Source organism: Leopardus geoffroyi (genome assembly GCF_018350155.1).
Source record: "Leopardus geoffroyi isolate Oge1 chromosome D3 unlocalized genomic scaffold, O.geoffroyi_Oge1_pat1.0 chrD3_random_Un_scaffold_43, whole genome shotgun sequence".
Lineage (NCBI taxonomy): Eukaryota > Metazoa > Chordata > Mammalia > Carnivora > Felidae > Leopardus > Leopardus geoffroyi.
In genome coordinates this window covers 268,295-279,808 of record NW_025543558.1, presented here as the reverse complement: position 1 = coordinate 279,808, position 11,514 = coordinate 268,295, and positions in this window count along the sequence as shown.

Below are 11,514 nucleotides of genomic sequence, written 5' to 3'. Positions count from 1 at the left end.
TCTTTTCTGCAACAAGCTGCTTTAATATTGATTTTAGTTTGTGTCTGTAGTTGATGTGTCGTCATGGTTTGTGTGTGTGTGTGTGTGTGTGTGTGTGTGTGTGTGTTGTTTTTGTTTGTTGTTTCTGTTTTTATTTTTGTTTTTGCTTCTGTTTTGCCTGAAAAACATCTTTACTTTGCCTTCACTGTGAAGAATGTTTCTGTTAGGTAAAGACTTCCAGGTTGGTGGCTATTTTAGTTCACCTTTCATACATGCCAATCCATCATCTGGCTTCATTTGCTTTTCTTGAAGAGTCAGCTGGTAGTGTTGTTGTTGTTGTCCCATGGAAGGCGGTATCTTTGTCCTCTCGTGACTGTTAACATCTTTTTGCCTCGGGTGTTCTTTGTGGAGTCACTCTCATGGTTCTTTTATCAGTTTTGATTCTTATCTTTGTAGCGAAGTGGTACTACCCATTCTGTGTTTCCTCTACTTTGTGGGTTCCTATTGGACCTTTGTACCATATCTTCTGTGTCTTTTGGGCTTCTGTATTTTCTGGACGTTTTCTCTGTGTATGGTCTAGGTATATTTTTACCTACCTATCTTTCAGTTCACTGAGTCTATTCACCTGTGTCTAGTCTGATGTGAAACCCACAGACTGAGTTCTTAATGCCATTGACAAGATTTTTTAGTCTTTTAATTATGTTAGAGAGCTAGACAGACTGGGAGCAAGGGAAGAACAGAGAGAGAGGGAGACACAGATGCCGAAGCAGGCTCTAGGCTCTGCACTGTCAGCACAGAGCCCAACGCGGGGCTCAAACTCCCGAATCACGAGATCATGACCTGAGCTGAAGTCAGATGCTTAACCAACTGAGCCACCCAGGCACCTGGAGATCTTAAGTTTAGCTCTGATAATTTGCAGTTTGAGAATCTGTTTTGAGTCTCTGAAAATTTCCCATTTGTCAAGAATGGTTTTTGGACAGTTGACTTTTGCATCCAATAACTCCAGTCTATGTGTCTCCTCTTGGTCTGTTTCTCTTCTTTCTTCTTTGGGTCGTTATGATGTAAAACCTGTTGTGTTTTGTTTTTTTATGTTTATCTACTTATTTTGAGGGAGAAAGAAAGTGAGAGCAGGGGTGGGGGTAGAGGACGGGGGAGAGAGAGACACTGTTGAGGAGAGGCTCTTTTCTGTCAGTAGAGAGCCCAACACAGGGCTCAAACTCACAAACGTGAGCCGAAACCAAGTGTTGGTCACTTAAACGAGTAGACTGAGCTATCCAGGTGCCTCTCTTTTTTTGTTTGCTTGTTTGTTTCTTTCCTTTTCTTATTAAAAGAATTTTTTTGTTAATATTATTTACTTTTGAGAGAGAGAGAGAGAGAGAGAGAGAGAGAGAGACAAAACTTGAGCAGGGGAGGGGGAGACAAAGTGGGAGACACAGAATCCAAAGCAGGCTCCAGGCTCTTCACTGTCACCACAGAGCCCGATGCGGGACTCAAACCATAAAGCGTCAGATCATGACATGAACCAAAGTGGGATGCTTCCCCGACTGAGCCACCCAGGCATTCCTTTCATTTCCTGGCCTTGCTTTGCCTTGCCTTGTCTTGCCTTGCCTTGCCTTGCCTTGCATTTCCCTTCCTTTCCTTACCTTTCCTTTCATTTCCTTTCCTTTCGTTTCCTTGCCTTTCCTTTCCCTTCATTTCGTTTCCTTTTCATTTTTTTTCTTTTCTTTTCTTTTCTTTCCTTTTTTCTTCTTTTTTCTTCTCTTTTCTGTCTTTTTTTTTGTCTTTCTTGTCTTTTCATTTCTTCTTTGTTTTTATTTTTGTTCTGGACTGTATGGAGAAGCATAGAGGCTCTTCGTGTGGTTGTATTCCTTCAGCATTTCATCCCACACACCCCGAGTGCGGCGGTTATTGGGCCCACTCAGGCGTGAGTGAGTTGAGACTGGGGCTCAGTCTTTGTAAGGTGCAGTGTGAGCTGGGCTCACGCTGTCCCCCACCCCCGTGTAGACCTCCAGGCTCTCCATTTGGAGGCCTGGAGTATTTCCGAGGACCCGTCCTTGATGCTAGGTCCCAAAGCCCAGTTATTTTCTCCACAGCACAATGACATGATGGAAGGGTCAGCTTCTCAGGCAGTGCTTGCCGAGTGCCGGGCTCATTTTCTGTGCCTCCCTGTGCTGTCCAGAGCTCGGTTAGCTGCGACTTTCTGCTGGCCTTTCTGTTAGGTTTCCTTTGCAGCTCGTTGGTATATTGCCTCCAATCCCTGAGGAAATTCAGAATCCTCACATGTCTTGAGGGAGAGAGAGGACTCTGAACATTAGAGTTGGCTCAGCGGGCTTCCCTTTTGTTGGGGTCTCAGTCCTTCCAGTGGTGACTGCCTCGGGGTCTCCTTGATGCCTTCAAACATGCTTCAAATTGAACTCATCTTTCCTAGTTCATGATGTGTTGATTAACAGGCTACTCACATGTATAAGAGCAAGCCAGGGAAGACTGAGAAGTCGTAGTAAACATTTTGGTCATCAGCATTTGTTACAGGAGAAAACGAAACCCAGTAGTCCTTGCCTAGTACCCGTCGTTCTTCTAAAATGACCATCCAGTTTGCCCACGCTCAGCCAGCGTCCATGGGGTGGTGATGGTGTCAGCCTCCCAGCTCCCTATCCCCCACTGCCATGGCCGCCCTCCTCCCCTGTCAGGTGCCTGCCCAGGGCAGGCTTTGTGATGACGGGCTGGCTATGGCAGGGCAACGAGATGAAGTGGATCGCTTAAGTGACAGTTATTCTGGGAGTGTTTGATCGGTGTGGTTTGTTTTCTAATTTTCGTAATGTTTATTTACTATTTAGAGAGACAGAGAGTGTGGCCAGGGGAGGGGCAGACAGAGGGAGAGCCAGAATCTGAAGCAGGCTGGGGGCGGGATGCCCCTCAAGCGTACAGGGTAGCCCCCCCAAAAAGGGCTTCTGTGTTGGTGCACCCGAATCATCTGCAGAGACACAACCACCCACCCTTGTTGAGCCCTTTTGTGACTCTGCACCATTGTGGTCGCCAGGCTCTGGCTGCTGTGCTCCTCGGAGACGGTGGTGGAGGCACATCTGAGAAGAGTGTATCTGGACGAGTGAAGGGGTTAGGAGGAAATGTCGCTTACTTGCGCACTGTGGTTCCGGAATGGCCTTTTCCGGAGAGGTCGCTCGGGAGCTGAGGCTGACCGAGCACTCTCCCAGCAGTCTGACTCCGAGGCCAAAGGCCGGGGTCAAGGAGGAGCTTGGCTTTGTTGTGAGCGATGGAAGCGGAAGCGGAGCCAGGTGAGGCACCGGGCAGCTGGTGTTGGGACAGAACCTACCCCGTAAGGAGTTGGGTTTTCAGATAAGGGCCTGGGGTCGTTGTGTCCTCAGGGGGAAGGACCGGCATGATGTTGTGGAATTTTTTTATGTTTATTTATTTTTTTCAACATATGAAATTTATTGTCAAATTGCTTTCCATACAACACCCAGTGCTCATCCCAAAAGGTGCCCTCCTCATTACCCATCACCCACCCTCCCCTCCCTCCCACCCCCCATCAACCCCGTTTGTTCTCAGTTTTTAAGAGGCTCTTATGCTTTGGCTCTCTCCCACTCTAACCTCCTTTTTTTTTTTTTTTTTTTTTTTTCTTCCTGTCCCCCATGGGTTTCTCTTAAGTTTCTCAGGATCCACCTAAGAGTGAAACCATATGGTATCTGTCTTTCTCTGTATGGCTTATTTCACTTAGCATCACACTCTCCAGTTCCATCCATGTTGCTACAAAGGGCCATATTTCATTCTTTCTCATTGCCACGTAGTACTCCATTGTGTATATAAACCACAATTTCTTTATCCATTCATCAGTTGATGGACATTTAGGCTCTTTCCATCATTTGGCTATTGTTGAGAGTGCTGCTATAAACATTGGGGTACAAGTGCCCCTATGCATCAGTACTCCTGTATCCCTTGGGTAAATTCCTAGCAGTGCTATTGCTGGGTCCTAGGGTAGGTGTATTTTTAATTTTTTGAGGAACCTCCACACTGTTTTCCAGAGTGGCTGCACCAATTTGCATTCCCACCAACAGTGCAAGAGAGTTCCCGTTTCTCCACATCCTCTCCAGCATCTATAGTCTCTTGATTTGTTCATTTTGGCCACTCTGACTGGCGTGAGGTGATATCTGAGTGTGGTTTTGATTTGTATTTCCCTGATGAGGAGCGACGTTGAGCATCTTTACATGTGCCTGTTGGCCATCCGGATGTCTTCTTTAGAGAAGTGTCTGTTCATGTTTTCTGCCCATTTGTTCACTGGGTTATTTGTTTTTTGGGTGTGGAGTTTGGTGAGCGCTTTATAGATTTTGGATACTAGCCCTTTGTCCGATATGTCATTTGCAAATATCTTTTCCCATTCCGTTGTTTGCCTTTTAGTTTTGCTGGTTGTTTCCTTTGCTGTGCAGAAGCTTTTTATCTTCATAAGGTCCCAGTAATTCATTTTTGCTTTTCATTCCCTTGCCTTTGGGGATGTGTCGAGTAAGAGATAGCTACGGCTGAGGTCAGAGAGGTCTTTTCCTGCTTTCTCCTCTAGGGTTTTGATGGTTTCCTGTCTCACATTCAGGTCCTTTATCCATTTTGAGTTTATTTTTGTGAATGGTGTGAGAAAGTGGTCTAGTTTCAACCTTCTGCATGTTGCTGTCCAGTTCTCCCAGCACCATTTGTTAAAGAGACTGTCTTTTTTCCATTGGATGTTCTTCCCTGCTTTGTCAAAGATGAGTTGGCCATACATCTGTGGGTCTAGTTCTGGGGTTTCTATTCTATCCCATTGGTCTATGTGTCTGTTTTTGTGCCAATACCATGCTGTCTTCATGATGACAGCTTTGTAGTTGAGGCTAAAGTCTGGGATTGTGATGCCTCCTGCTTTGGTCTTCTTCTTCAAAATTACTTTGGCCATTCGGGGCCTTTTGTGGTTCCATATGAATTTTAGGATTGCTTGTTCTAGTTTCGAGAAGAATGCTGCTGCAATTTTCATTGGGATTGCATTGAATGTGTAGATAGCTTTGGGTAGTATTGACACTTTGCAATATTTATTCTTCCAATCCATGAGCACGGAATGACTTTCCATTTCTTCATATCTTCTTCAATTACCTTCATAAGCTTTCTATAGTTTTCAGCATACAGATCTTTTACATCTTTGGTTAGAGTTATTCCTAGGTATTTTATGCTTCTTGGTGCAATTGTGAATGGGATCAGCTTCTTTATTTGTCTTTCCGTTGCTTCATTGTTAGTGTATAAGAATGCAAGTGATTTCTGTACATTGATTTTGCATCCTGCAACTTTGCCAAATTCAGGTATCAGTCCTAGCAGACTTTTGGGGGAGTCTATCAGATTTTCCATGTATAGTATCATGTCATCTGCACAAAGGGAAAGCTTGACTTCATCTTTGCCAATTTGGATGCCTTTGATTTCCTTTTGTTGTCTGATTGCTGATGCTAGAACTTCCAACACTATGTTAAACAACAGCGTTGAGAGTGGGCATCCCCGTCGCGTTCCTGATCTCAGGGAAAAAGCTCTCATTTTTTCCCCATTGAGGATGATGTTAGCTGTGGGCTTTTCATAAATGGCTTTTATGATCTTTAAGTATGTTCCTTCTATCCCGACTTTCTCCAGGGTTTTTATTAGGAAAGGGTGCTGAATTTTGTCAAAGGCCTTTTCTGCATCGATTGACAGGCTCATATGGTTCTTATCTTTTCTTTCCTTACTGTGATGTATCACGTTGTTTGATTTGCGAATGTTGAACCAGCCCTGCATCCCAGGAATGAATCCCACTTAATCATGGTGGGTAATTCTTTTTATATGCTGTTGAATTCGATTTGCTAGTATCTTATTGAGAATTCTTGCATCCATATTCATCAGGGATATTGGCCTGTAGTTCTCTTTTTTTACTGGGTCTCTGTCTGGTTTAGGAATCAAAGTAATACTGGCTTCATAGAATGAGTCTGGAAGTTTTCCTTCCCTTTCTATTTCTTGGCATAGCTTGAGAAGGATAGGTATTATCTCTGCTTTAAACGTCTGGTAGAACTCCCCTGGGAAGCCATCTGGTCCTGGACTCTTATTTGTTGGGAGATTTTTGATAACCGATTCAATTTCTTCGCTGGTGATGGGTCTGCTCAAGCTTTCTCTTTCCTCCTGATTGAGTTTTGGAAGAGTGTGCGTGTTTAGGAATTTGTCCATTTCTTCTAGGTTGTCCAATGTGTTGGCATATAAGTTTTCATAGTATTCCCTGAGAATTGTTTGTATCTCTGAGGGATTGGTTGTAATAATTCCCTTTTCATTCATGATTTTATCTATTTGGGTCATCTCCCTTTTCTTTTTGAGAAGCCTGGCTAGAGGTTTGTCAATTTTGTTTATCTTTTCAAAAAACCAACTCTTGGTTTCGTTGATCTGCTCTACAGTTTTTTTTAGATTCTATATTGTTTATTTCTGCTCTGATCTTTCTTATTTCTCCTCTTCTGCTGGGTTTAGGCTGCCTTTGCTGTTCTGCTTCTATTTCCTTTAGGTGTGCTGTTAGATTTTGTATTTGGGATTTCTCTTGTTTCTGGAGATAGGCCTGGATCGCAACGTATTTTCCTCTCAGGACTGCCTTCGCTGCATCCCAAAGCGTTTGGATTGTTGTATTTTCTTTTTCGTTTGTTTCCGTATATTTGTCAATTTCTTCTCTAATTGCCTGGTCGACCCACTCATTCTTTAGTAGGGTGTTCTTTAACCTCCATGCTTTGGGAGGTTTTCCAGACTTTTTCCTGTGGTTCATTTCAAGCTTCATAGCCTTGTGGTCTGACAGCATGCATGGTACAATTTCAATTCTTGTATACTTATGAAGGGCTGTTTTGTGACCCAGTATATGACGTATCTTGGAGAAAGTTCCATGTGCACTCGAGAAGAAAGTATATTCTGTTGCTTTGGGATGCAGAGTTCTAAATAGATGTGTCAAGTCCATCTGATCCAATGTATCGTTCAGGGCCCTTGTTTCTTTATTGACCGTGTGTCTAGATGATCTATCCATTTCTGTAAGTGGAGTGTTAAAGTCCCCTGCAATGACCACATTCTTATCAATAAGGTTGCTCATGTTTATGAGGAATTGTTTTCTATATTTGGGGGCTCCTGTATTCGGCGCATAGACATTTATAATTGTTAGCTCTTCCTGATGGATAGGCCCTGTAATTATTATAAAATGCCCTTCTTCATCTCTTGTTACAGCCTTTGATTGAAAGTCTAGTTTGTCTGATATAAGTATGGCTACTCCAGCTTTCTTTTGGCTTCCAGTAGCATGATAAATAGTTCTCCATCCCTCACTCTCAACCTAAAGGTGTCCTCAGGGCTAAAATGAGTCTCTTGTAGACAGCACATAGATGGGTCTTGGTTTTTTTATCCATTCTGATACCCTGTGTCTTTTGGTTGGCGCATTTGGTCCATTTACATTCAGTGTTATTATAGAAAGATACGGGTTTAGAGTCCATATGATGTCTGTATGTGTACAGTGTAGCCCCCCCAAAAAGGGCTTCTGTGTTGGTGCACCCGAATCATCTGCAGAGACACAACCACCCACCCTTGTTGAGCCCTTTTGTGACTCTGCACCATTGTGGTCGCCAGGCTCTGGCTGCTGTGCTCCTCGGAGACGGTGGTGGAGGCACATCTGAGAAGAGTGTATCTGGACGAGCGAAGGGGTTAGGAGGAAATGTCGCTTACTTGTGCACTGTGCTTCCGGAAGGGCCTTTTCCGGAGAGGTCGCTCGGGAGCTGAGGCTGACCGAGCACTCTCCCAGCAGTCTGACTCCGAGGCCAAAGGCGGGGTCAAGGAGGAGCTTGGCTTTGTTGTGAGCGATGGAAGCGGAAGCGGAGCCAGGTGAGGCACCGGGCAGCTGGTGTTGGGACAGAACCTACCCCGTAAGGAGTTGGGTTTTCAGATAAGGGCCTGGGGTCGTTGTGTCCTCAGGGGGAAGGACCGGCATGATGTTGTTGAATTTTTTTATGTTTATTTATTTTTTTCAACATATGAAATTTATTGTCAAATTGCTTTCCATACAACACCCAGTGCTCATCCCAAAAGGTGCCCTCCTCATTACCCATCACCCACCCTCCCCTCCCTCCCACCCCCCATCAACCCCGTTTGTTCTCAGTTTTTAAGAGGCTCTTATGCTTTGGCTCTCTCCCACTCTAACCTCCTTTTTTTTTTTTTTTTTTTTTTTTCTTCCTGTCCCCCATGGGTTTCTCTTAAGTTTCTCAGGATCCACCTAAGAGTGAAACCATATGGTATCTGTCTTTCTCTGTATGGCTTATTTCACTTAGCATCACACTCTCCAGTTCCATCCATGTTGCTACAAAGGGCCATATTTCATTCTTTCTCATTGCCACGTAGTACTCCATTGTGTATATAAACCACAATTTCTTTATCCATTCATCAGTTGATGGACATTTAGGCTCTTTCCATCATTTGGCTATTGTTGAGAGTGCTGCTATAAACATTGGGGTACAAGTGCCCCTATGCATCAGTACTCCTGTATCCCTTGGGTAAATTCCTAGCAGTGCTATTGCTGGGTCCTAGGGTAGGTGTATTTTTAATTTTTTGAGGAACCTCCACACTGTTTTCCAGAGTGGCTGCACCAATTTGCATTCCCACCAACAGTGCAAGAGAGTTCCCGTTTCTCCACATCCTCTCCAGCATCTATAGTCTCTTGATTTGTTCATTTTGGCCACTCTGACTGGCGTGAGGTGATATCTGAGTGTGGTTTTGATTTGTATTTCCCTGATGAGGAGCGACGTTGAGCATCTTTACATGTGCCTGTTGGCCATCCGGATGTCTTCTTTAGAGAAGTGTCTGTTCATGTTTTCTGCCCATTTGTTCACTGGGTTATTTGTTTTTTGGGTGTGGAGTTTGGTGAGCGCTTTATAGATTTTGGATACTAGCCCTTTGTCCGATATGTCATTTGCAAATATCTTTTCCCATTCCGTTGTTTGCCTTTTAGTTTTGCTGGTTGTTTCCTTTGCTGTGCAGAAGCTTTTTATCTTCATAAGGTCCCAGTAATTCATTTTTGCTTTTCATTCCTTCGCCTTTGGGGATGTGTCGAGTAAGAGATAGCTACGGCTGAGGTCAGAGAGGTCTTTTCCTGCTTTCTCCTCTAGGGTTTTGATGGTTTCCTGTCTCACATTCAGGTCCTTTATCCATTTTGAGTTTATTTTTGTGAATGGTGTGAGAAAGTGGTCTAGTTTCAACCTTCTGCATGTTGCTGTCCAGTTCTCCCAGCACCATTTGTTAAAGAGACTGTCTTTTTTCCATTGGATGTTCTTCCCTGCTTTGTCAAAGATGAGTTGGCCATACGTCTGTGGGTCTAGTTCTGGGGTTTCTATTCTATCCCATTGGTCTATGTGTCTGTTTTTGTGCCAGTACCATGCTGTCTTCATGATGACAGCTTTGTAGTTGAGGCTAAAGTCTGGGATTGTGATGCCTCCTGCTCTGGTCTTCTTCTTCAAAATTACTTTGGCCATTCGGGGCCTTTTGTGGTTCCATATGAATTTTAGGATTGCTTGTTCTAGTTTCGAGAAGAATGCTGCTGCAATTTTCATTGGGATTGCATTGAATGTGTAGATAGCTTTGGGTAGTATTGACACTTTGACAATATTTATTCTTCCAATCCATGAGCACGGAATGTCTTTCCATTTCTTCATATCTTCTTCAATTACCTTCATAAGCTTTCTATAGTTTTCAGCATACAGGTCTTTTACATCTTTGGTTAGAGTTATTCCTAGGTATTTTATGCTTCTTGGTGCAATTGTGAATGGGATCAGCTTCTTTATTTGTCTTTCCGTTGCTTCATTGTTAGTGTATAAGAATGCAACTGATTTCTGTACATTGATTTTGCATCCTGCAACTTTGCCGAATTCAGTATCAGTCCTAGCAGACTTTTGGGGGAGTCTATCAGATTTTCCATGTATAGTATCATGTCATCTGCAAAAAGGGAAAGCTTGACTTCATCTTTGCCAATTTGGATGCCTTTGATTTCCTTTTGTTGTCTGATTGCTGATGCTAGAACTTCCAACACTATGTTAAACAACAGCGTTGAGAGTGGGCATCCCCGTCGCGTTCCCGATCTCAGGGAAAAAGCTCTCATTTTTTCCCCATTGAGGATGATGTTAGCTGTGGGCTTTTCATAAATGGCTTTTATGATCTTTAAGTATGTTCCTTCTATCCCGACTTTCTCCAGGGTTTTTATTAGGAAAGGGTGCTGAATTTTGTCAAAGGCCTTTTCTGCATCGATTGACAGGCTCATATGGTTCTTATCTTTTCTTTCCTTACTGTGATGTATCACGTTGTTTGATTTGCGAATGTTGAACCAGCCCTGCATCCCAGGAATGAATCCCACTTAATCATGGTGGGTAATTCTTTTTATATGCTGTTGAATTCGATTTGCTAGTATCTTATTGAGAATTCTTGCATCCATATTCATCAGGGATATTGGCCTGTAGTTCTCTTTTTTTACTGGGTCTCTGTCTGGTTTAGGAATCAAAGTAATACTGGCTTCATAGAATGAGTCTGGAAGTTTTCCTTCCCTTTCTATTTCTTGGCATAGCTTGAGAAGGATAGGTATTATCTCTGCTTTAAACGTCTGGTAGAACTCCCCTGGGAAGCCATCTGGTCCTGGACTCTTATTTGTTGGGAGATTTTTGATAACCGATTCAATTTCTTCGCTGGTGATGGGTCTGCTCAAGCTTTCTCTTTCCTCCTGATTGAGTTTTGGAAGAGTGTGCGTGTTTAGGAATTTGTCCATTTCTTCTAGGTTGTCCAATGTGTTGGCATATAAGTTTTCATAGTATTCCCTGAGAATTGTTTGTATCTCTGAGGGATTGGTTGTAATAATTCCCTTTTCATTCATGATTTTATCTATTTGGGTCATCTCCCTTTTCTTTTTGAGAAGCCTGGCTAGAGGTTTGTCAATTTTGTTTATCTTTTCAATTTTTTTTTTTCAACGTTTATTTATTTTTGGGACAGAGAGAGACAGAGCATGAACGGGGGAGGGGCAGAGAGAGAGGGAGACACAGAATCGGAAACAGGCTCCAGGCTCCGAGCCATCAGCCCAGAGCCTGACGCGGGGCTCGAACTCACAGACCGCGAGATCGTGACCTGGCTGAAGTCGGACGCTTAACCGACTGCACCACCCAGGCACCCCTTGTTTATCTTTTCAAAAAACCAACTCTTGGTTTCGTTGATCTGCTCTACAGTTTTTTTTAGATTCTATATTGTTTATTTCTGCTCTGATCTTTCTTATTTCTCCTCTTCTGCTGGGTTTAGGCTGCCTTTGCTGTTCTGCTTCTATTTCCTTTAGGTGTGCTGTTAGATTTTGTATTTGGGATTTCTCTTGTTTCTGGAGATAGGCCTGGATCGCAACGTATTTTCCTCTCAGGACTGCCTTCGCTGCATCCCAAAGCGTTTGGATTGTTGTATTTTCTTTTTCGTTTGTTTCCGTATATTTGTCAATTTCTTCTCTAATTGCCTGGTCGACCCACT